This window comes from Vombatus ursinus, unplaced genomic scaffold (assembly GCF_900497805.2).
Source record: "Vombatus ursinus unplaced genomic scaffold, bare-nosed wombat genome assembly UNPS02015255.1, whole genome shotgun sequence".
NCBI classification, from domain to species: Eukaryota; Metazoa; Chordata; class Mammalia; order Diprotodontia; family Vombatidae; genus Vombatus; species Vombatus ursinus.
In genome coordinates, this window is record NW_020955033.1 from 9,909,897 (window position 1) to 9,936,450 (window position 26,554).

General features: G+C 38.4%; 1 protein-coding gene across 14 annotated transcripts in view; it reads right to left on the bottom strand.

Annotated features, from left to right (window-relative positions):
- Nucleotides 1-26,554, bottom strand: part of DTNA (dystrobrevin alpha) — a 473,738-nt gene that overhangs the window by 328,676 nt on the left and 118,508 nt on the right. For 12 of the 14 annotated variants that reach the window (XM_027846923.1, XM_027846918.1, XM_027846917.1 and 9 more), the window contains exon 1: nucleotides 10,643-10,842. The exons of the other annotated variants lie outside the window; for them this stretch is intronic. The gene's annotated coding sequence lies outside the window, so the exon portion shown is untranslated. Of the gene's footprint in view, nucleotides 1-10,642; nucleotides 10,843-26,554 lie in introns of those variants that run through there. 14 annotated transcript variants of the gene reach the window in all.

A 26,554-nucleotide genomic window follows, 5' to 3' on the forward strand; every position in this document is an offset into this window, starting at 1 on the left:
TTTTCAAAATTTCACTGTTTCTCATTTGACCATGACAATGAAAACCCAAAGATTCAAAAGAAAGAATATTGATAAATCACACTTACAAGGCACATTGAAGTTTTCAATCTTTCACACACAATCTTATGAGACAGGTAGTACGGATACTAAAATTTTTATAACTTTTAATTTAAGGATATTCAATACATATTTGTGGACCACAACTTACAGTACTTCCCGATCTTAATGCAATTCCTTAAGGATGAATTAAATTAAAATTTCAAAGGATCTAAGACTTCAGAAAAATCATAAGGTGAATAAGTATTTCATTAACCTCTGAAATTAAAGTCATCTATGGTCATATGAAAAATGCTATAAATCACTATAGATTAAAGAAACACAAATCAAAACAACTCTGAGGTACCACATCACACGTATCAGATTGGCCAACATGACAAAACAGGAAAATGATAAATGTTGGAGAAGATGTTGGAAAATTGGAACACTAATGCATTGTTGGTGGAGTTGTGAAATGATCCAACCATTTTGAAGAGCAATTTGGAACTATGCCCAAAGGGCTATAAAAATGTGCATACCCTTTGACCCAGCAATAGCACTTCTAGGGCTGTATCCCAAAGAGATCATACAAATGGGAAAATGACCCACGTGTACAAAAATATTTATAGCAGTTCTTTTTGTGGTGGCAAAGAATTGGAAATTGAGGGGATGCCCATCAATTGAGGAATGGCTGAACAAGTTGTGGTATATGAATGTAATGGAATACTATTGTGCTATAAGAAATGATGAACAGGCTGACTTCAGAAAAACGTGGAAAGACTTGTATGGACTGATGCTGAGTGAAGAGAGCAGAACTAGAAGAATATTGTACACAGTAACAGCCACGTTGTGTGATGACTAACGTTGACAGACTTAGCCCTTCTCAGCAATGCAAGGATCTTAGACGTCTCCAAAGGTCTCATGATGGAAATGCTATCCATATCCAAAGAAAGAACTATGGAGTTTGAATGCAGATTGAAGTATACTATTGGCTACTTTTTTTTCCTTCTGTTTTGTTTTGTTTTCTCTTTCTTGTGGTTCCTCCTATTGGTTCTAATTCTTACTTACAACATCACTAATGTGAAAATATGTATAATAGGAATGTATATGTGTAGCCTACATCAGATTGTGTGCCATCTTGGGGAGGGAAGTGAGGAGGGAGGGGGAGAAAAATTTAAAACTCAAATGCTTATGGAAGTGATTGCTGAAAAATTAAAATAAATTAATAAAAAAAATAATCTCTGAATCCCTTGGTTTGGGTTTTATTTTCTTCTCTCAAAAAAAATTTTTTTTAAACCTAAATGAAAGAGTAGTACGGCTGGTGATACAAACTGCCCAAATCTATGCATTTGTAGCAAATAGCATTGCCCCTCTGTTCCCTGAGTTCAATACCTTCAATACCTTTCCTGCACTAAAAATAACTAGTGAAAGGGACCTGTGTTAAAAATGTGTTTAGTGATTTTATTTTTCTCCTTTTCACACTCTTTTGCAGCTCATTGAAATGGGAACAGGAATAAGCTATAATACTTGCTGTCTATACTTTACACAAAATAAGCTATTTAATATTTGTACCTGTGAAGGAAGCATCTGTCTCTTCTCAAAGTTTTTGCCAGAGTGACTGCTTGAGTACCAGAAGAGATGGAAGCTACAGACTGAGGTGTCCATAGCACTGTCAAGGCTGACAGTGAAGCAGGAAACCTGTAGCTGTGATAAAGATTGAGGGAGCAGCAAAATCTCCATGGGATGGCTTCTCTGAGTCTTAGAAATCAAATAGGTTAGTGAAGGCAACTTCAAAAAACAAATAATCTGCTCCCATATTACCAAGAATGAATAGCTACATACCTACGTGCTCCTGGCTAAAGCTAAAAAACTACTTCTTTGAGCCTTCATTCCTCTTTGCTTTTTTTTTATCTTCCTTCTTTAATTAAAACTGCACTGAGATTTTTGGGACACCCTGTAACCTTGCCTTCTTATAACTAAGAGGGATCTCAGGAGATGTCTAGTCCAAATCAAAATTTTGGAAGCACGTCCCACAATGGCTAATTTCCTAATATTATACAAAGAAAATTATTAATCAGTTCAACCATAAGCACTTATTAAGCACTTATAATAGGTCAGATACATCTGCTAGGCAGTGGGGATAAAAGGACAAAAATGAAACAATTCCTGAACTCAAGGAAATTACTTTTCACCTGCAAAAACAACATATATAGATATAAGTAGATTCAAAGTATATACAAAATAAAGTAATTTTTCAGGGGGAGGACAGGAAACACCAGGATGTGGGGGGTATCTAGGTAGTACAGCGGATTGAGCACCAGGCTTAGAGTCAGGAAGAACAGAGTTCAAATCCAGCCTCGGACACTAGCTGGGTGACCTTGGACAAGTTACTTAATCTCTATTGGCTTCAGTTTCCTCATCTGTAAAATGGAGATAATAATAGCACCCACCACCCAGGGTTGTTGTGAGAATCAAATGAGAGTATAAAGTGCTTAGCACATAATATTATATAAATGTTAGCCATTATCACTATCATCATCATGTAGGGAGGATAAGGAAAGGCCTGATGGCTTTTCAGGGAGCTTTGAAGGAAGCTACAGACTTCCTTCAAGGGTAGGGGGGAGGGGTGCATTCTGGGCAAGGGGGACTCTCCGAACAAAGGCATGGAGAATCAATTAATTTTCAGCATCTCACTTCACAATCTACAAAAGAGGGTACTTGCATCCATAATAGAAGAATCTTAGAAAAGAAATGGTGTGTTAATTACAGGTATTAAAGACAACAACCTAAGGTGAATCCACAAACTTCTGTTAATTTGTAGTGAGGATTCAGATAAGCCCGGGATAACTCTGTGTTAATAAAGCTAATTCTGATTAAAAATGAATCAGTGTGTGATTATAACAAGTTATTTAAGTTAGCTATAATCTTGAGTGAGGGCAGCTGAGTGGTGCAGTGGATAGAGTGCTGGGCCTGGAATCAGGAAGACTCATCTTTCAGAGTTCAAATCTGGCCTCAGACACTTAGTAGCTGTGTGACCCTGATCAAGTCACTTGACCCTGTTTGTCTTAATGTAAAATGAGCTTGAAAAGGAAATGGCAAACCACTCCAGGATCTTTGCCAAGAAAACCCTAAATGGGGTCATGAAGAGTTGGACATGACTAAAATGATAACAACAAATAATCTTGGACTATAACCCAGTAGTTATCTTGGGTTTCATAGCCTAGAAGTTTGCATACATCCTTGGAACAAGGAAAGAAAAATATTTAATGAGGGGAATGGCTATTGAACGCCCAAGGTATGTATGTCATGCTCTGCTGGATGCTATGTAGATGTTTGGAGGGTATGCTTCCAAGCATGCACAGTGGAAGGCCCCATTTCAGAGCATGTATGTGCAGATATTCTATGACTGTTTCCTTCACTCATTGTGGGGCAAAGAGGAGCCTTTTCCTTAGCTGTAGAGGTAGAAGGCACCACTTGGCCAAATCAATATCTCTTTCCTTGGCTGCATTCAAGTGAGGAGGATAAAATGGCATACATCTTCAGGTGTGAAGAGAAGCCTGGGACCTTTATCTCTCAAAATGCACTGTGTTCCATGAGCACAAGGCCCTGCTGTTGCTTCTGTTCCTTATTTGGTTTATTCTTTCTTAATCTTAGTTCAAAGAGTATTGATAATGGCTGTGATCTTGTGAGCTTTGAAAGGCTGGAAGAGCAAGCTAGCAGAGGTCTAACAACTGGAATCTGTATCAGTTTGCTGGAAGTCAAGTCTGGTGCACCATTATGGCCCTATTGCCTCATCCCATTAGTGGGTCAACTTGGTAGCCAAGATGCTGTGTTTTGCAGAAATCAAGTATTCTTTTTTTTTTTTTTTTTTGGCTAGGCAATGGGGTTAAGTGACATGCCCAGGGTCACACAGCTAGTAAGTGAAATGTGTCTGAGGCCAGATTTGAACTCAGGTCCTCCTGAATCCAGAGCCAGTGCTCTATCACTGCGCCACCTAGCTGCCCCTAAAGCAAGTATTCTGTTCAGCAGCCATTCTGCACTGGGCACAAGGGGTTAATACTTTGAAGACACTGTTTGAAGTTTGAGCTCATGCTCTTCAGGGACCAAAATGGCATAGGGAATATATACTCGTGATTTGGAGGGGATGTTTTTATATTTGAGCCTTGTTCTCTCTTTTCAGTAAATAAGTACACAAATATACTTATATATTACATACATAGTGTATAAATATATAAAATAAATCAAAAGCTAAAAGTGTTCTATCCAGTAAATGTAACAGCTACTTGATGTTAATTAAATGACATTGGGGTACTCCTAACAGAGAGGTGAAATAACATGCAGAAGGAAACACACATTTTTCGACATGGCCATTATGGGAAATCATTTTGCTTGACTATGCTTATTTCTTAGGAGGATTTTGTTTTTCTTTTCTTTTTGGGGGGAAGAGGAGGTAGGAGGGGAAAAGAAATATTTAATAATTGAAAAAATGTAATAAACATAACATTGCAGTGTGAATCAGTAGGTCAGTGAATGATATAGAGATACTAACTCTTGATTGATACTAGGGTGAACACACTATGCGGGATCAATATCAGTACTTGAAAAGGATTCAGTAATATAGCCAGCATCACTATTTAAAGATTCAAATATGCAATCTCAAAAGGAACTTGTCTAACTTGTAAAGGAAACATACTAGGGAAAGTAACTGAAAAATGATAGCAAGACAGAGAAAAAAACTACCAATTTTTCTCTAATAGATGCTGAAAATGAAGGAATACAAAAACAAAAATGCTAGGATGAGATGGGTCCCTACAAATATATGGGGCCAACTTTCTATCCCAAATAAGGCCCAATATGCAGTCCATCTTAGCTCAGCAAGTTGAGTCTTCAGAGAGTTGCTAATTGCATCTCCCATCACAGTCCTACTGGAATCCCTGAATGACTGGGGGTGTTTTTATAATGTTGTCGGCTCAAGGCTCCATTCTGGTGTGGGGAGATAAAGGCTAAACCTCTCTTCCCACCCAGATGTTTATAGGATTTCATCCTCCTCACTGAAATGCAGCCAGTGCTGGAGCTGGATTTGATCTTCTGTGTGTACAACCAATTCTAGTTCAACAGCTAAGTAAGATCTCCCTTTCTGCCACGCTTTAAGTAGGCAGGAAATAGTCACATAATAACTGTGAATGCTCTTGGTTATTGTCCTTTGCTTTTGAAGAGGAGCCAATTGACATCGCTATGTTGGAGTCAAGGTACAGTGTGTCTGACTGTGGTGGGTCAAACCAACACAAACTCAGAAGGCTCTAACACAGGTTGGGCACAAACAGTCCATGTGAACATTTGGAGTGGAGATGCCTCTACATTTGCACATCTCATGTTTCTTCTGAGTGAATGCTCTAAAGGGGAGAACAGGGCCCTTCATTGCACAAGCCCAGAAGAGGGCTCACCATACATCTACACGAATAACTCAGGAAGAACATGAAGTACATGCTCCTAAGGACTGGGCTCTCATTGGCCCATCCTTCCATTATAACCACAAGAATGTAGAAAAGTTTAAAAAAAAAAAAAGGAGTTAAATCTCTTTGACAGAAAATCTGTATTTTAGAAATACACCCATCATATTTCTTTAGGTTATAATATCATGCAGAAAAGGATACCATTTTGTTAATCCAACTAAGTGTTTCTCTTTTTGCCTACCATCCTACTAAAGGAGAAAACATGGCTCCTTAGACAAAGCATTTTATTTGGAATCAGAGGACGTAGGATCGAATCCAAGCTCTGCCATTTACTACCTGCATGTCCTCAGAAGAGCCTCGGGTGTAAAATGAGAGTGTTTGGTTAGATGACACGTAAGGTCCCTTCTAGTACTAAATCTATGATACTTTAACTTTTTTTTTTAATAATGGCACATACTCCTATACATTACAAGCAAATTTCTTTCATTATCTTTCATTCCTCTCTCTAACATGCCTATTTTATGTTAAAATTTAGCAGGAAAGTTCTACAAAATACATAGGATATTTTAGTATGAAACTTTTATACTAGCATGCTGTAGTATTTAAAAGATTTTGTCTGTTTTGTTATTGGGTTTTTCTGGGATTATGCCACATACTTTTATAACAAATGGAAATAGTTTTGAATGAAATAAGCTAGTAAAAATTCACTCAGAGATTATGAAGCAAGATATCAAATTATTGCCTTTTTTTAAAGTTCTGCCTTTTGCACCCTAAGCATATGAAGATAATTCAAGCATCTCCATAATGGAGACAAACTACAATTCCCCCCATATCTGATGTGAGCAGAGACTTACAGTCCACCTTTAAGCAGAAAAATTATTCCCATTTTTTCTGTTTTAGATTGTATGGATCTAGTAGATTAAAAGTAATTCTCCAGGTACTTAAATGACTAAAACTTTACTTGTCCGTTTTTTATTCAGTTTGGGGTGACTCAGCTTATATCAGTTATTATCCTTTGGCACCTTGATAATTTCAGATAGCAACATTAAATATTGATTGCTGACCCTGAGTCTGTGTTCAAGGAGACAGAATTTGGAAACTAGTGCAGATGTTCTTATTTTCACCATTCAGCATGTCTGCCAATTAGACTGATAGTTTTATTATTCAATCATTGCCACTTGACTATACTTTCTTTTGATAACTGGTAGCTTCGTCATGCCTAATATTCCTTTCTGTTCACATTTCAAACATGTTTTGCACATCTTCCCTTGCACAATGGAATCATTATTTTTGAAATAAAATAAAGCATTACGGGGAGAGGGTGGGGAGAAGGAAATTTAAAACTCAAAATCTTATGGAAGTGAATGTTGAAAACCAAAAATAAATAAATTGTTTTTTTTTTAAAAAAAAAGCATTGCATGGTAAATCTGGATATAAAAGACCTGCAATATTAATGATATCTTTTAAATAATAGGCCATAGAGTTAAAGAATGGCAGCTAGGTGGCACAGTGGATACAGTGCTGGGCCTGGAAAGATCAGAGTTCAAATTCAACCTCAGACACTTACTAGCTGTGTGACCCTGGACAAGTCACTTAACTCTTTTTGCCTCAGTTTCCTCATCTATAAAATGAGCTGGAGAAGGAAATGGCAAATCACTCTAGTATCTTTGCCAAGAAAATCCCAAATGGGGTCATGAAGAGTATGACTCAACTGAAACAACTCAACCTCAACAAAAAGGGTTAAAGAATGAATAACTTAAAGTGAAGAAGAAAAGGGTAAAAAAAAAAAAAGGTAAAGAAAGCCTTTCTATGAATAGTCAAACATATGGGTGGATCCTTTTCCCTCCCAAAACATGTCACATTTATAAATATGATAAAAATCAATATAAAAATATCCATAAAAACAAGAAAGCAACATTTCTCCCTACCAACTTTCCTGTTAATTTACTAGTCCCTATAAGGATTTATTACTCTTCCTTGTTTCCCTTCTACTTCTCTTTTAATATATTGAAAACTTGCTGAAATTTAAAATTTTTGTACCTGAGGGGACAGAGTATAAGGATAAATAAGTTGATATTACAGACAACTCTCCACTATCTTAAAGAGGAAAGCACAGCCAGTATTAAAAACAACTTATACTGGACTGAGATTCCATCAGAAATACACTAGTTTCACACACAGAGATACACACATAGAGCTTGGCTCTGATCTCCTTTTGGCTCAGTTTTGCTATTGGTGTGCCAGAATCCCATTGGGTGGGAAAACAAGGGTATAAGCCACTCCTGTATAGTTGAGAAGAGATCAGCTTCTACTTACCTAATAGTATGTCAACTAAGATGATAGAAGAATGTCTAAGTTTATTGGAGGAATAAGGTTTACACCGAAAGAAAGTTAATTATAGGGCTTCTCCCTTTTTACAGTCAATGATTTATTGAGGGGGATGGAGGAGGAGAACTTAAATCCTTCATCCTTCCCAATTCCTAGACACAAAATCAGATGCTCTGTACTGGTCACTTACTGTCTCATGAAAAGTGCTCAAGAAGGTCAAAAAGGATATACTAGTACACCTAGAAATTTGAGACAAGATAATTCTACTAATTATACAGTAACTGTCACTGTACACCCAACTTCCTGGGGTGTGATAGTGGCAATTCATACTGGAGAGCCAATTGTTAAATTTTTAGTGTGAACATCTACACCTCAGAAATCAGCAAACACTACAAATCAGAGCTTGATTCAATGTTTTGTTGATTGTTTGGACTAAAGAAAGTGATGGGAAAATGTTTATAATAGAGATTAAATTTTAAAATTCTGCTATGCTTTCATTCTTGTGCCCCAGACCCCTCCCAAGAAAGCCAGTTGTTAAATATTTACCAACACAAGTCAGTCTACCCCTGATCCTCAACAGCAGTTTCCAGGCCCAACTCTTGAAGTCATACAAAGAAGCAATTCTGAGGCTGTCTGAAGAGACTAAGTGTTGTCTTCCCTATTATAAAGTGAGCTCCTAGAATGTAGGAAAGGTCTTGGGCTTTTCTATTCTTATTCCTACCACTTAACACAGTGCTTTGTATATAGTAAGTACTTAAATGTACTTAAATTCATTCATTCATTCACAATACTTGATGGAATTCACAAGTGGGGTAAAGGGAAACTCTCACCTAAGAGTAAATGTTACTTGAATCTATCACACCAAACTGGAAGGATTGAGCTGAGGAATGTGCCACATATGCCAGAATACATTTTTTTTTAAATATGAGAGGAAATTATTACCAGGGTTGAACTAATTTTACAAAGTGGGTAGGGAAAATCCCCATGACACTGTACCACAAGAATGGCTTGGAAGGCAGGGCCTATGTTTTTGCCTTTCTTTGCATTCTCAGAGTTTAGGACAGTCTCTAACACATAGTATTTCAATGCTGATTGATTGAATGATTTACTTAGAGATCTAGCATAGATAGAATTGGTTACCGCCTACTGCCTAGGTCCTGAGATTTCAGAGGAGGCCCTCTCCCCACAACCTCTGGTGTTTGCCCACTAAATACTTTGCCTATTGCTCTGGCTAGAATATCAATAGAATATCTATAAAAGGCAACAAAGCCTTTCTCTTCATAATTAGAGGTAAGATTTGAAGGACAAATACCCTTGGGATTCTCATACTTTCCCTAGAAATCACACTAACTTGTAGATAACTGATATCTGATCCTTTTTTGAGAGGTTTAACAGGGAAAGGTTAGAGTTTGAGACACCACTAGGTGGATAGGTTACTTAGCTTTCATAATCTTGCTCAGAAATTGTTCTACCATACCTCTAGGCAGAATCTCAGGAACACTAAGTTACTGCCATTTCCTTTACCACCCTGGAAAAATGCAAAAAGGCAAATTTCTCCATAGATCATTAGTTTAACATCAATTTTCCTTTTGAGGCCTTAACATTGGGTGTTATTTTTCTTAGCCAAATTGAGTGATGCACTCAGAATTATCTACACATACAAAGTAGCCAGATTAAGACACCCATTGTTCTATTCCATTTTAATCTTATTCAATCTAGTACAGCCTAGCCTATAAGGGAGAGCAAAGATTAAATTGCCATATTCAACAACTGTCTTCAGCATTAGGCTTTATAACAGCAATGTCAGCATATTTATTTTCCCCATATAAAGACTTTCCAATTCACACTGTGTACCCTGTGACAATTATGGACAGTATGTATTCAGAAAGAGTGCTGGACAAGTTTGGAAAAGCAGCTAGTAAGAACAGAGCCAAGAGGTCATTTTATAAAACAAAAAGCAAAATCTATACATGGTCAAAATGTGCAAGGAAATTAAACTGGTCATTCTCAAGCAGTTTGCTTCTCTATTCCCTCATCCAAAAGAAGCACAAAAATCCTTAAAATATAGATTAGTGGATTAAAAAAAAACCTACTCCCCCCCAGATTACAATATAATCAAACCTTTGTAGTAATTTAGCAAATACCAGTTTTATTATTTTTTCTTCCTGAGGGATTAGATAAGGGAATATGCTAGGAATTACTAATTACACTTATTAGAAAATAAATTCTTTTGGTAAAGCACTTTCCAACAAAAGCTGTGTATTTTCACAAGTATCTACTATATACTAGGTACTATTTTTGCTCCCCAATTTTTTTAAGATTAGCTAAGAAATTATCTTTGATAGTTGCTCTATGTACTTATTAAACAGCATATTCTTGCTATGTAAGTTAGGAAGTATAATGCAAGAGAAATGACAAAGTTTTTCTGACGTATCAAACCCACCTAACAATAACATACTTTCTCCCACAACACACTGGAAAGATGACATTCTTTGTTTTCAGTATCCTAAAGTATCAGACTACTGATATTTTAATTAAACAAACTGTGTTAGAAGTGGGTAAGCATGTGTATGTCTGGGGAAAGAGCAAAAGGTAGAGAAGATTAATTTAAAATGGACTGGGGACATTACAAAAGACATCAAAACTAAAGAGATTTCTTTCAATGGCTTAAAACATGAAATCCAAATGTCTCTAGAAGGATAGAGGAATGTTACTCTCAAGATACTCAAAGCCCAAATTATTTCATTTTTCCTTTCTTCAAAGAAGAATTCCAAATTAACTTTCATAGTTAAGAGTTGCACCTGAAAACAAAGCTTTCTACTTACCCTAGTGTATGCACCATCATCTCCTAAATCACCTTAATTCCAATGTATCCAGAATGTGTATGGATACAAAAAAGGAGAAAATATAGTCTAGGACAAAATTTGACCAAAGAGTTAATTACAACAGAGATCAAAACAGAACTCTCTGAAATGCTAGGGAGCAAGATGAACTTAATCCCTGCCTCCAGAGCCTGGTATATACTGTGTCTATCTTTAACTTGTAAATGATTTGGTTTCACATTCCATTGAAGTCCCACTGGCAGATGCCTTTGGTGAACTCACCAATCACAAGCTTTCATGTCCCCTCCCTTTCTCCCCCAGTCCTGGCTGTGCTTCCGTTCTGATATCTAATACAGATTTACTCAGCTGTCTTTTTACCTGTCCCTGCATGGATGAAAGAGGATGCTTTCATTGATGGCTATTACTGAAAGGCTGGGAACGAAAGACCAGGCTGAGAAATCACTCTGCTACTCCCCTCCTTCTGCCCTCCCTTCCCCCACCCTCTCCTCTCCTAGCCAGAAATCAAACTAACTTCCAAACTTGGCTGCCCAGGAAGGAATGTTCTCTGATTGCCATTCCTGCAAGTGGAAAGCAATGGAGAACAGCTCCTGTACTTTCTTCTTCACTAGTAATCTCCCAGGTATATACAACACAAACGTGTTGGGTGACTGCCTTTTTTTTTCCTATGGGGAGATGGGTATAAATATAGGGTGTAAGACATTATGTGGGAGCACAATGGGTTTTTTAATTTCACAAATGAAGTTCTTTTATCCCAAAATAAAATTTTGTTAAAAAAAAAGGCAACATTTTTCTTGAGAATTAAAATGAAATTTAGGAAATGAGCTTTTAGAACCCATCAAAGGGAGAAAACCACACAGTTCAAGGTTAACAATATAGTCAGAGAAAAGCTTGCTTAGATGAATTGTGGATACAAGGATTTAAATCACTCTTTGAATTAAGTCCCCAGGCACAGATTATCCATAGCGTTTCCCAATGAAGCTTGTATAAGAAGGACAAAAGAAACCTGTGCTGCTTTTCACTGGTCTCAGAACCAATTTTGTCAGGGACTGTGATTGGGAAAGAGTTATTATGCTTAAGGAAAAAGATCAGGAGGAAAGGAAATAGGAGTAGGGATGGGAGATGAGAAAATGAGATGACTTTACTAGGCATCACATTAACATCAAAGAAACTTTCCCTGCAAAGTTCATGTCTATTCTCCTACAATTTTTCTTTAGTGTGTTTATTTATTTTGATGTCAGGATATATGAACTACTTGTAAACTGCCTATCCAGCACTTAGCACAGTGCCTAGCACATAGTAGGCACTTAATAAATATTTATTGACTGACTGGTCTATTGATCATTTATTTATTGACTGATTTACTCCTCATATTGCTTATGCAATCTATCTACCTATCTAGATGGATTTTAGTTCAGCAAAAGGAAAAAAAAAATATGACAAAAGTAACAGTAGGCAGTTCATTACTCCCTTGGTACTCACGTAATGTCAAGTGAACTAAAGGGAAGCTCCCAGTACATCAGGTGAAGCCTTTGTGGTGGATTTATGGGACAACATGAGAGTTACACAGAATAGACATGCATGGGTGGGTTGTGATTTGTACCGCTGGAGGGAGTAACCACTATGTGGATGACATCAGACATCCAATAACACCTCCATAACAATTAGAACCAGACAGGCGTAGAATGGGCTGCATACAATTATAGTGACTTTCTAGATAAAACATAGCTCCTTGAGTATAGACTGAAAAACTACTTGTTAAGGGTGGGGTGCTAGGTGGTGCAGTGGATAGAGCACAGGGCCTGGAGTCAGAAAGAACAGAGTTAAAATTCAGCCTCAGATACTTGCTAGCTGTGTTAACCTGGGCAAGTCACAACCTCTGCCTTGGTTTCCTTAACTGCAAAATGAGGATAACAATAGCACCTACCTCAAAGGGATGCTGTGAGCATCAAATGAGATAATATTTGTAAAGTGCTTATCAAAGTGTCTAACATATAGTAGCTGCTTTTACTAGCTGTTATTAATATAATCATTATTAATAATCAATAATAATTATTATCATTATAATGTTAGACATTTTCTCCTCTTTCCCCCATCTTGACCCATTGGTGAACTTTATACATTCTTCCTTTCTTGAATCCTTAGTTCTTTTATTATTATTATTATTATTATTCAGACTATGCCCTGCCAAATCTAGGCCTTGGATCACTCCCACCATCCTCTGCCTTTGGTCCTACCCATGTGCTGCTGAATAAAGATGGAGAAAACCACACAACTGCCCTGATGGAGTCCACTACAAATTTATTACACAACCTCAACTGGGCCCTCACTGCTGCTAGATAATCCCATCATAGCTCCCTTATTATCTCACTATCCCACTCTCCATTGCAGCTCTTCCAAATTTTTTAACCTTCCTCAAACCTCCCATAGCTTCCATTCCTCCCACCCTCTCAGCTAGGAATCTTATCTCACATTTCACAGAAAAAAAAATTGGAGCCATTCACTATAATCACCCTCTTTTCCTCCATTCCTAATTTCATATCACTCATCTGCATTAGGCCATTATTTTTTCCACCCTTGTCTTATGTGATGAAGTGGCTTTACTTCTTACTAACACTAACCCCTCTACTTACTAAAATGATCCCAATCTCAATAGATTGCCCCCCTGTCTTTCCTACCCTTTTATTTATTTATTTATTTTTGCTGAGGCAATTGGGGTTGCCCAGTGTCACACAGTCTGAGGCCGTATTTGAACTCAGGTCCTCCTGACTCTTGGGTTAGTGCTCTATCCAATGCGCCACCTATCTGCCCCTCTTTCACTTATTTTCAATCCCTCCTGCCCCACTCCAGCCATCTCCTTTACTGCCTACACCCAGTCCCAGGTCCCTCCCCCCATCCTCAAAACTCCCTCCCTTGATCCTTCTGTTCCTGCTATCTATCATTCTATATCTCTTCTGCCTTTTGTGATTAGACTTTTTGAAAAGGCTATCTCAATAGGTGCCTCTACTTTCTCTCCTCTCACTCTTCTTAACCCCTTACAGCTGGCTTCTGACCTTACATTCCACTCAAACTGTTCTCTCCAAAGTTAGCAGTGATTTCTTAATTGCCAAATCTAATGGTCTTTTCTTAATCCTCATTCTCATCAGCTTCTCTACAGCCTTTGAAACTGTTGGTCACTGTCTCCTCCCTGATACACTCTTATCTCTAGGTTTTTGGAGCACCACTCTCTCCTGGTTCTTCTCCCTCCTATCTGACCACTCTTCAGTCTCCTTTGTTAGGTCCTTCTCTAGTTTACCCTTCCCCCAAACCATAGGTGTCCCAAAGGGTTCTGTCCTGGACCTTCTTCTCTTCTCCCTCTATACCACTTCATTAGCTCTTATGGAATTAACTTCCATCTCTATTTTGATGATTCTCCAATCTACCTATCCTGCGCTGACCTCTGCTGCCTTTAATCCTGCATCTCCAACTGCTTTTCAGGAATCCCAAACTGGACATCCAGTAGGCATCTTAAACTCAATATGCCCAGAACTGAATTCATTATCTCTCTCCCCAAATCTGCAGCCTCAAGGCCACATGTGGCTTTCTACGTCAAGTACGGTTCTTTGACTGAATCCAAAATTCATAGAACAAAAGGATTTGGAAGTTTGAAGTTTGGATTCAATCAAAGGACAGAACTTGAGGACCTAGAGGGCCACATGTGGCCTTGAGGCCGCAGGTTCCCCATCCCTGCCCTACTCCTACCTTTCTTATTACTGTAGAGGGCAACATCATCCTCCGAGTCCTTGAGGCTCACAACCTAGGTGTCATCCTCAACTTCTCACGATGTCTTATCCCCCTGCCCTCCCATATCCAGTCTGTTGCCAATGCCTGTTGATTTCACCTTTGCCAGATACATCCCTGTCTCTCCTGACAATGTCACCAGTGCAAGCCCTGATCATCTCATGCCTAGCCTATTTACAATAGCCTGCCTCAATTCTCTCCCCTCCAATCCATCCTCCATTCAACCATCAAAGCGATTTTCCTAAAGTGCAGATCCAACCATATCATTCTCGTACTCAATAAACTCTTAGTGGCTTTCTACAGCCTCCAGGATCAAATACAAAATTCTCTATTTGGCGCTCAAAGCCCTTCATAATCTAGCTCCCTGCTATCTTTCCAGTGTTCTTACACCTTACTCCCTACCATGTATTCTTCTATCCAGTGACACTGAAATATTCTTCCTCATTATCTCCATCCACTACTTTCCCTGGCTTCTTTTAAGTCTCAACTAAAATCTTATCTTTTATAAGGAAGTCTTTCCCAAACTCTCTTAATTCTGGTGCCCTCCTCCTAATTATTTCCTGTTTATCCTGTATATAGCTTGTTTGCACATATTTGTTTGCTTGTTGTCTCCTCCAGTAGATTGGGAGCTTCTGGAGAGCAGGCACTGTGTTTTGACTCTTTATGGTTCCCCCCTCCAGACTTATCACAGTTTCTGGTTCATAGTAGATGCTCTATGTCTATGGACTATTTCATATTAAGCAGGAAAATGTGATCTTTTTCTTAATGGAAGCCTTACCCTCACACATAATTCAAGAAAATATCACCTGTGGCAGCAAGCTGACAACCATGTGTCTACTTATATTCCATTCCCATTATTGTTAATTATGGAGATTCTACACATGTCTCTAGTAGCAAGAGCAGTGTCAGCAGGCAGCTACTCTTGTCAAGGCCCAAGAAGAAATAATTTCAATAAATACTGTGGAATGGGCCTGTATTCATTTTTCACCTCTATAAGGCAATGGATATGATTTTAGCTGTCAGCACTCAATCTTCAATATAAGTAAATGATGTCTTTTTTCTTCTATGAGAAACACTATGAAAAACTTTGTCTGATAGGAAAATTGGCCCCTTTTCCAAGAGGCATGCAGCAGGTGATTTGGTTACCTTTAATTCAAGACGTGCAGGTATTTTATATTTTCTGTTTGCCAAAAGAGTTCCATAGTGAGTACTGACACTTAGTATGACAGATGCTATTAGCCAGCCACTTGGAAAACTCACCAGAAGCAGGGCAGTATAGTAGATAGTGGAGTAGACCTGCAATCAAGAAGACCTGGGTTTAAATCCTGCCTCCCAATTCACGTGACCCTGGACAAGTCACTTAACTTTGCTTAGCATTTGTTTCCTTATCTGTAAAATGAGGGAATTGAGCTTGCTGACTTTTTTGGTTCCTTCCACTTCTAATTGGATGATCCTGTGACAATCTCGATCTTGATTTTGTTTCTTCTGGGATACATGATGACCAGTGAATCCAAGCTGCAGCCATGTATACACAAAGTAAGTACTTGTATATTTAAAAGCAGAAATCAGCTTGTGGTTAAAAGAATTATCTATGGAGACTCTCCTTTTTTTTTTTAAACTCCTGTATCGAAACACCAATTTTCATGGCTCAAACTGGTAATAATTTTACTAAGAAAAATGGAAGGAGCTTAACCTCTTAGACTGTGGTAGTTTTTGTCTATGCTAGAGAATCATTGAACATTAGGGTAGGAAAGAACCTTAAGGGTCAGAGATTATTTAGGGACTGGGTTGTTAATCAATTGTTTCAGACTCTTCATGGCCCCATTTGAGGTTTTCTTGCCACTGGAGTGGTTTGTCATTTCCTTCTCCAGCTCATTTTACAGATGAGGAAACTGAGGCAAACAGGGTTAAGTGAGTTGCCCAGGGTCACACAGCTAGGAAGTGTCTGAGATGGGATTTGAACTCATGAGGATGAGTCTTCCTGAGTCCAGGCCTGGCACTCTATACACTGCACCACCTAGCTGCCCTTTGTTTTTCCTTGTACTGAGGAAAGTTTGTCTGAACCTGTGATTTCATTGGCAATAGGGAACTCATGGCATGTTAATTCCACCGATCCTGATCAGTGTCTCCTTTGCAATTTGTAGTCTTAAGAGAATTCCCTCAGGTTTTTAGAGTTTGAGTGACTTGTCCATGGCCACACAGTATAAATCAGCATAGGGACTGGAACCTATGTTGTGTTGACTCCAAAGTCTCTTCTTATGGGATGCAGAGAGCCAAAATTTGCCTCCCCAGATTTTCACCCTTTTGTCCTCTTTCTGAATTTAGGAGAATGGGATGGGACAGTGGAGTCCAAGCAGAAAACAACTGATCCTTTTTCTAAATGAGTGATTGATTAATTATTTGATAATGTATTTCTCATAAAGTGCTACTTGTACTTCAACCTTTTAGAATTAGAGAATTTTAGAGCAGGGATAGGTATCATCTGGTCCGACCCCTCAACTGTATTCTAGAAATAAGAAAATTTAGACTCACAAAGTGAAATAATTTATCTAAGGTCAAGAAATGGCAAAACCTAGACCAGAATCCAGATTTTCTGATTCCTACTCCAATACACGTTAAGTAATTCAATCTTGCGAATGCACGGGTAGTGGCAGAAAAACTGAAATCCTTGTGCTGTAGTAGACAATTCATCTTCCCTATGCTCAGGCACCCAAATTTTTTCTTTGTAGAACAAAGGCATATATTATTATGAATTATTAAAATAGTCCTTCTAATTTTATTTACTATGAAGAATGCCTATAAAAGCATTCATCTACTTTCCTGTGCAATTTCTAATTTTGTGAATAGCTTTAAAGAAAATGCTCCAAATTTAATATTTGACAGAGGTTATATAATGCTCTAAGACTAAAGTTGCTAAGTAGGGCTGACCAGCATTGGAAGGGGAGTTCCATATGTGAATGAAATCACAGGTTTGATCCAGTCTGCCCCTCCTATATATATATATTAATAATAGCTAGCATTTACAGAACACTGTAAGATTTGCAATATCTTTACAAATATTATTTCATTTAATCTTCACAATAACATAAAAGATAGGTGCTATTATTATCCCCATTTTATGGGTAAGGAAACTGAGGCTAAGTGACTTGCCCAGGTAATTAGGCAGGTAGGTGGTGCAGTGAATAAGGTACTGGGCCTGGAGTCGGGAAGATCTCAGTTCAAATCCAGCCTCACACATTTATTAGCTGTGTGATCCTGGGCAAGTCATTTAACCTGTCTGCCTCAGTTTCTTCAACTGTAAGATGAGAATAATTATAGCACCCACTTCAAGGAGTTGTTGTGAGAATGAGGTATTTGTAAAGTGTTTACACTGAGTTCCTGTCCCCCTCTCCTTCACCAAGGTCACAATGCCAGTAAATGCCTGAAGTTGGATTGAACTCAGGTCTTCCTGATTCCAAACCAGACAGTCAATAAGCATTTTTCAAGCATTTACTATAGAACAAATACTGTGCTAAGCACTAGAAATATAAACACAAGCAAAAGGAAAGAAAGGCTGTGACCTCAAGAAGCTTACATAAAAGGCAGTTGAGAACAGGGGAAGTAAGGCAGGGAGGAAGAAGGTAGCAGGTGAGGGGAGAGGGTTGTGATAGATTGGTGGGGACTAATGAGAAATGTAGAGATGGCTTCCTGGGCATCCACCTTAAATAACAGTTCTGGGAGGAGTCATTCAGTCAGAGAGAGGGTCTCCAGGGACAGAAGGTATTTCTGAGTTGTGAAGTCTAGGGCTGAAGTGATCTTCTGAGATGAAGAGGTTTCTGGGCCATAATGGAGTGTTTCTGGAGTTCAAACTAGTGAGAAATAAATAGATTCCCTCCTGCGCCCTCCTTAAATGGTCCAACATTCTGTCCCGCTGTTTCTCCTAGCTGCCTTGTACACACACACACATACATATAAATAATACATATACCCACACAGAGTCTATGAGCTTTAGTGTGTGCATAAAAATATAGTGGCCTCTCATATATAATTCATTAAAAAGAATGAATTAGAGGTTGAAGTAGATGGCTTCTGAGGTCTCTTCTAATTTCAAAGGTGTATGATTTCTGTAGACTACAAAGGAAAGCAGATTGTGAATTGAGTGTGCTGTTGACCTGTTTATTCCAAATATACCTACAGCAACAGAACTTGGGCCAAAGCAAACAACCCTGGTCATTGTTAACTTGATTCCTAATTGTTCCTTAGCTGGCCTCCTCAGGTTTTCCAACCCAAAATGTGAGAAGTTGACATCTACACCCTACAAGCCAGTAATATTAGTTTTGGGATTACATCATTTACACCTTTGTGACTATAGTCAGGACTACAGCTAATTTAAGAATCTCAATTAATTCCTACACCCTGATTCCTGTTAGATACCATCAATGAAAAATATCAAATGAAAGTGCAAAGTCTGAGACAAATGAAGTCTAAGCATTTTTAGATAGCCCTAAATGGCTGGATGAAGAAGAGTGTCTCTATACAAAATGGAAAATCTAGGACTACCTATATACATATATGTGTGTATATATGTGTGTGTGCATGTATATTCCACACACAGAGGCAACTTAAATACTGTGAACAAATATATAATCCTCAGCCTACCTCCACAGTGTCATCCCAGAATACCTTTGGAGAGTTATTTCACATTATACTCCCTTTGGCAAACTTTATATTTCTATCAAACAGATCCATTTGTTGTATTCCACAATTAGCATTGTGTCTCCTTACTATGTACCTTGGCAAAGACTGTCCCCTTAGATGTGGACATGGGGACCACCACCAGTCACTGAAGTTCACAATGTCAGAGTCACCCTGAAATCTTCCCTCAACTTCAAGCCCCCACGGTTTCACCAGTTGCATTGGATTACTACTAAGGATGACTGATCAGTGAACTTTGGAGTGAAAAAGTTTTGGGTTAAATACTAAAGTGACCCTGGTACCTGAAGATACTGGATTTTCAACCTTTAAACTGCCTATGTATAAGTCTAGAGTTCTAATTTCTTAAGAAACAGCAACCAAAAAGCCTGCAGTGCATTTTAGAGTCAAATAGAAATGGTTTTTAGATTGGAATTATTCATATTACTACTTTCTATCATTAGTACAAATAATTGAAATTTGGTATATATGTGTGTGCTTGTGTATACTGGGGGATGGAAAGGTTTGTAAAGGAGGACATCAGTCTCTGGGACAATTCAATGGGACACAGGAAATGAATATTCAGGGGAAAATACTGATTCTCTATTGTCCAGAGCCAATTGGAGAGTAAGAAATCACCTAAAAGGCAAATATTCCCCTTTCTTTCTTTCTTTTTTTTTCTTTCATATTTATGATCTGAGAAACATCAATAGAGATTAAAGATGTTGGTTTCTTTACCTATCTGGACAGTGAATATCATAAAATCAATCTCAGAGTTCTAGTTACTATATTATAGAATATTGTTTATTATAGCAGCTACCAAAATCTTGCCCCAGGACCTTGTGAGCGAATAGTGAATTGCTCAGGGGAAATGAAGTAGAGTCAGCTGGAACAGATTTGTTAAAAGCATGCTTTCCCAAATGTAGCCTTTTAGCATACCCCAAAGCATCATGACAGAGAGGAAAATGCAAGGACACTTCTCTAAACCACCTCTACATTTCACTTTTTAAATTATTTGCATTTTTTCACTCGTGTTGTGCGTTTATCCCCCCAGGTGAGGATGTGACAATATTGATTGGTACTAGGGTTCACTGATGTACATCTTAGAATTGAGAATTTTCTTAAGATAAATTTCTTAAATTAAAAAAAAATGAAGACTTGCTATTTAATATAAGTATTATATTGTTCTTCAAGTTTCCCAGAGAATAAGGAACACACACTAAGAAAATACAGAAGCCCATTATACATTTTAATATTTAAGAAAAGTGTTTATAGAAATTAAATATTACAAAATTTTCTGACAAATTTCCAAACTATACTGTATATTACTTAATACATTTTCCCAAAAGTCAGTGTGGTTCAGTGGATGGAGTCAAGTGGAAAAACCAAACTGAAGTCCTGACTCTGACACATACTGGTTGTGTGACCCTGGACATGTAACTCAATGTCTCAGTGCCTTGGGTGCCTCTCTATGACTACAAGTTACAAAGGCGTTGCTTACATCTTTAGAGAGACTTTTCACACTGGGAGATCCCCATACCAATAAGATCATGGTTCCCCATCAATAGTACAACAATGTCTCAGTAACTCTGGTTTCAAGAGCACATGATAAAATCCATCAAGTGTTCTCAATTCTTCTGAGTCTCACTTTTCCATGCTCTCCAGTAACACAAGCCATTAACCCAAAGGCAGCAACAGCCTGAAGATCTAGTATTTCCTGGTGCCAAGATCATCTTGGTGCGTACTCTGGAACCAGTCCCACCCCGGGGATCACTGATCAGCTCATCCTTCCTGTGTGAGGCAAAAACCAGGAAGGATGACGGACCTCAAGCCGGAAGGCACCTATCACAAATAACCTGAGTTCTATTTTTAAATTTCCAAGTACTTTATTCATGTGTATACAGATGCAGCTTGAAACTGCTCAGTCAGATGTACTAAAAATAATAAAAGGATAATAAATAGAATAAAATAAATAATAAATAGAATAAATAAAAGGATAATAAATATAAATTGTCATAGAATCATAGATTTAGAATTAGAATGGACCTTAGAGATGTTTATTGTTTGGGCATTTTCAGTCGTGTCTGAATCTTTATGACCCCATTTGTGGTTTTCTTGTTAAGGATATTTGTGATTTTCTTGTCAAGGATACTGGAGTGGTTTGCTATTTCCTTCTCAAGCTCATTTTATAGATGAGGAAACTGAGGCAAACAGGGTTAAATAATTTGCCCAGGGTGACATAGCTAGTAAGTGTCTGAGGCCAGATTTGAACACAGATCTTCCTGACTCTAACTAGGCCACCTAGCTGGAAGACCTTAGAGATTATCTAGTCCCTTAATTTTACTTGTGAGGAAACTGAGGCCCAAATTCCTTAAGTGACTTATTCAAAATCACTCTGGCGATAAGTGGCAGAACCACGATTTGAACATATACCCAGGGATACAAAAATCAGTACTCCAAGTTGGGAGTTCTTTCCATTGCACTGGTCTTCCAAAAGAATAAGTATTTATGGGTGGCTCAGGTGGTGCAATGGATAGAGCACCAGTCCTGGAGTCAGGAGGACCTGAGTTCAAATCTGGCCTCAGACAACTTGACACGTCCTAGCTGTGTGATCCTGGGCAAGTCACTTAACCCTGATTACCTCACCAAAAAAAAAAAAAAAGAATAAGCATTTATTAAGTGTCCAATTAATCCAACCTCAGAATCTTTCTAGTTGTGTGACCTTGGGCAAGTCACTGAGCCTCTGTTTGTCACTGGAGAAGGAAATGGCAAACCATTCCAGTATCTTTGCTAAGAAAACCTCATGGACAGAGGTTCACAGAGTCATGAAAAGTTGTAAATGACTGAACAACTGCAAGAAGTGTCTACTGTGTCCCAGGCACTATGCTAAGTGTTTTATAAATATTATCTCATTTGATCCTCACAAAAACCCTGGAAGATAAGTGCTACTATTATTATCTCCATTTCACAGTTGAGGAAATTGAGGCAGACAGAGGTTAAGTGATTTACCCAGGGTCACACAGCTTATAAGTATCTAAGACCGAATTTGAACTCAGGTTTTCAAGACTCTAGGCCCAGTTCTATCCTTTGTGTCTTTATGTGGTTGTAGGTAGGGGAAGCACAGGGAGAAAGCCCACCATGTCGCACCCAGGACACAAAGCCAACAAAACAAATGAAAGGAGACAAGGACATTATAAAGAAACAAATGCATTGATTGATATCATAGGCTATAACTTTAAATGCTTAATGCCAACCTTCACTAGTTGCAAGTTCTACTTTCTCTCCTTGTCAGTCCTGGTTTTCTTGAGTGCTGGTGAACAAGCAGGCTATCCTCCTCCTAAATTAACTTTTACCACCTCTCTCTCTCCCCAGGTTTGCATTTTATTACAGTCTGATGCTGGCATCCACCCAGCTTGGTATCTGTTACCGCCGTCAAATCTGAGAGCGACCACCATATGTTGGTGTGTGTCATGTGGCATTTCTTTAGTGAACTCCAACCTTCATATTTGGGCTTATCCATTTCAATAATTAAGAGCTGAAATGTTCAGGAGTATTTTTAACTGGGGGATCTTTTGTTTATTTTATGAGATGATAGGGTACAGTTAGTAAAATAAATACACACACACCTCCTCAAATCTTCAAAAAAAATTTTTTTTTAAAGGAAGGGGGAGACTTTTTCAGTGTTTTGGCAGAAAAATTTGTTTTGTGAAAAATCTGCAATCATCACTATCCCCTCTTTACAAAACAACTATTACTCTTGGTTGGTAATTTAAGTTTTTTTCTTTTGTTCTCTTTTTCTAATTGGACTCTTACTTCCCTCTTCCCCTCACCCAATACTACTTCAGTGGGATCAAAGTGAGCTCTAGTTAGAGCAGGTCACACACACATATATCCCAGAGACAGAATAAATGCATGATCTCATCCTGAGGGACTGTGGGGGCCCCCTCCTCTACCACCTGTGTGAACCCTGGCAGCACATAACATTCCTAATGACTCTTAAGGAAGTGGGCAATAGAGCATTTTCTGGAGGAAGAAAATAATGCTTATTTTAAACTTGAAATCCACACATATTTTGACAGTAAAAACAATCTTCAACCCATCCTTAAAACCAAGGTCAAACACTGTTTAAAGAAGATTTTTAAGGCTTATTCAGCTTGAAATATATAGACAAAAACACTTCTGTGTAGTAACAAAAAAATGGCATTAAAGAATAAAATGTGTTCCTGTCTAGCTTTTCTATCAAAGGGTTTCCTTGGAAACATAATGGGCTCATAGAAAGAGTAAAGGATTTGGAGTCAGAGAATCCAGGTTTGTATTCTGATTCTGGCATTGATCAGGTGTGTGAGCCTTGATCTCTTTGAGGCTCAGTTTCCTCACCTGTATAAGGACAAAAATACTTGTGTGGCCTACCTCATAGGTTTATTATGAAGAATACATGAAGGACCTGTGACTTCAGAAGCAAAGGGAACTCTCCCCACCAATGCAGACTTAGAGGACACAGAATTTCACATTTCAAAAGTGACCTTCTGGTCAAGCCTGTAGCTGGAAAAAAAAATGCCTTCTACAATGTAGACTCTGACTATGAGAAGGAACCCCTTATCTCCCAAGGTAGCCCATGACACTTAGGTATCAGTTTAATTGTTAGGAAGCTTTCCTTGACATCCAGCTGAAATTTGTCTCTTTGAAAATTCGATTAATCCCTCCTAGTCCTTCTCACTGGGGACAAAGAGAGCAACTTAATTCTTTTTCCAATGACAATCCTTCAAAGAATGGAAGGCAATTGTCATATCATCCCAAATCTCTTTTCTGCTGGAACATTAGAGACTATTCTGGTCATTGGGAATTGCCTCTTAGCCCCTCACATAGATGTAAAGACATCCCAACCAGTGAAATACTGAACAAAAAAGCCCTAAGTTAATGTTAACCCATTAATTATTCCCGTAGCATATTTTAGAGTCTGGAGACTGGCTTACAGGAAAGTTAATAGTTAAATCAGAGATACAATCCATTAACAAACTATGGCACCTTTGATCTTTGTTTTTGCCGTAAGGCTATTACAAGCTAATGGCCAAGTATTTATGGATTGAATTCCTTTGGATACCTGTACTTGTACCAATTATTTGTTATTCTGTATACCAATATAATTTTAATTGCTTCTTGTTGTTTTCTGCTTTACAGTCTTAAATCAGAAGAGAAGGTCTCCCTCATCTTTAAAATTATGATTTCACAAACAAGTATCCACCACAGGCCACAGGCCCATCCCAGTGCTGTAGCATCTAAGAGACTTTTTTAATCTCCTTGTTAATGGACCTTGAACAATGATGGGGAAGCAAACATTATCATCCTAGGTAGCTCAGTCCATTTAAACAATTTAAATGTTGAAGGATTCTAGACCATAGATCTGGAGTGGAGGTGACAAAAATTTTTTTGGTTCACCATTAATCACTGCCCTACAGGCACTAGGGTTAGAGGTAAATTGAGTAACACATGTCAAAGACCTAGACATTTATTGTATAAAAAAGAGGAAAGCAGGGAAGCCTGTATTGGAACTGCTATTTCATTTTAAGAGAAAAATACTCTCAACCTAAAGAAATTGTGTCTCTGCCTTTGTAAAGTCCAATCCCCCATCCCCACCCAGCACATATTCTTTTCCAGATTCTGCCTTAGAATTCCTAGTTGTCTTCAAAACTCAGTTCAAGGCCTCTCCAGCCACCTAAAGATGCCAGTAACCTCCCCCCCACCATGCCCTGTCTTTATTTTGTTTACATTTTGAACATACACTTATGTGTGTACACTTTCTCTCACTCTTAGCATGATTAAATACAATCTAGTCTGATGTTTAAAGTCCTTCATTGTCTAGTTCTCACCTACCTTTCCAAGTGTTGTATATCATTTTCCTTCACATGCTTGATGTTCCAGTCAAAATGACCTATTTGCTTTTCCCAATGGGTGTATTGCATTTCAAGTCTCCAGACTGTTCCTCTCTCCTCCATGTGTTTCCATCCTATGTTGTCTCCTGCTCTCAGAAATCTCTATCTTCTTTCCATGCTCAGCTCAGGTGATTGTCCAGCCCCTCCCCTCCGTCTCAATAGAATGTAAGCTCCTTGAGGGAAGGAACTGTTTCATTTTTGTCACTCTATCTCCAGAAGCTAGCACAGTGCCTTGTCTTTCATTCTCAAAGAGGACCATGACATCAGGGAGATGATGACATAGATAATGAATAATGCTTGTTCAATGCTGAAAGTCCTCTGGTTTCTAATTCACCACTTTTGCTTCCACCATAGTGTTTTTCTAAGTCACCCCTCCCAGGTAATATAAATACATGTACCAGAAGGCCCTTAAGGAGTGGCTTTAGGAGTGGAAGTTTCAAGTACTGTGACATGCTGATTGAAAGGATATTTTGGGTCTAGCTGGCCCATAAGTGTTCCTCCAATCACATCATGTGAGGCTGGCCGTAAGATTATGCTCCTTCCATAGAAATGTACAGGCTAGAGGTTATCAGTGGGCTACCTATGTGGGCAGCCGCCAGGGATGGTTAGGGCCCATCACCTCTTATTTAACTACTATTGCCTTTGGAAGGTTAATTGATCTTCTGGAATCTTCTAATGAAATGCAAATAACCACAAGAGAAAAAAATCTCTTGGGACCTGGTCAGCTAACATCTTGGTGGGAGTTGCGGGAATGGGACACAAGACAGAAAGACTTTACTTTATGGGGGTGGTGAGGGTTGAAGTGGAGAGAGTATCTCAATAGGTGTAACAGGAAGGCACAAAGTAATACTGATAGGGGACCTGTGAGGTTAGTCTGGTTGGCAATTTGGCCCACTGTTGGCTACAATTTCGACCTTGTACATGTGATTCACAGAATAAGAACCACAAAATTTTCTCCTCCAGCAAGGCTGATGTAAGGTGAGAGACAGGAGGCTTGCAGCAGATAATTCCTAGAAGCATATGGTAAGAGACAGATGAAGGAGTGTGAGAGAGAGAAGAAAATGCCTAAGAATATGTGTATCTGTGTCTCTTTGTATCTCTTCTTCCCCTCGTGTCCCTTAACGTCCTTATCTATTTATAGGCTTTTCTCTTCCTGTCACTTCTTATCTGGGATGTGATTAAATTGATTGGTTTAATAATCTATTCTTGTATTTCTTGTGCATTACACCACGAATACCATATTGGGTTGTGCCACAACAGTGGAGAGTATAAATGAATCTTATTTTACATGGAGTTAGAATGTCTTGAAATTAAATGCAAATTTTTGCAACTCATGCAAATTAGCTATGTTCCTAAAATTACTAGAATAAAATCTGACAGCCAATTGCTAAATTTAATATTTTCTATTTTACCTTTCCCATTCCCTGTTGTTTCCAATCTGAGCATAGCTCAGGTAATAGAATATAAATATTATAGGCTATTTATGGGGTAGGCTGTTTGTAAAAGCAACCACTGG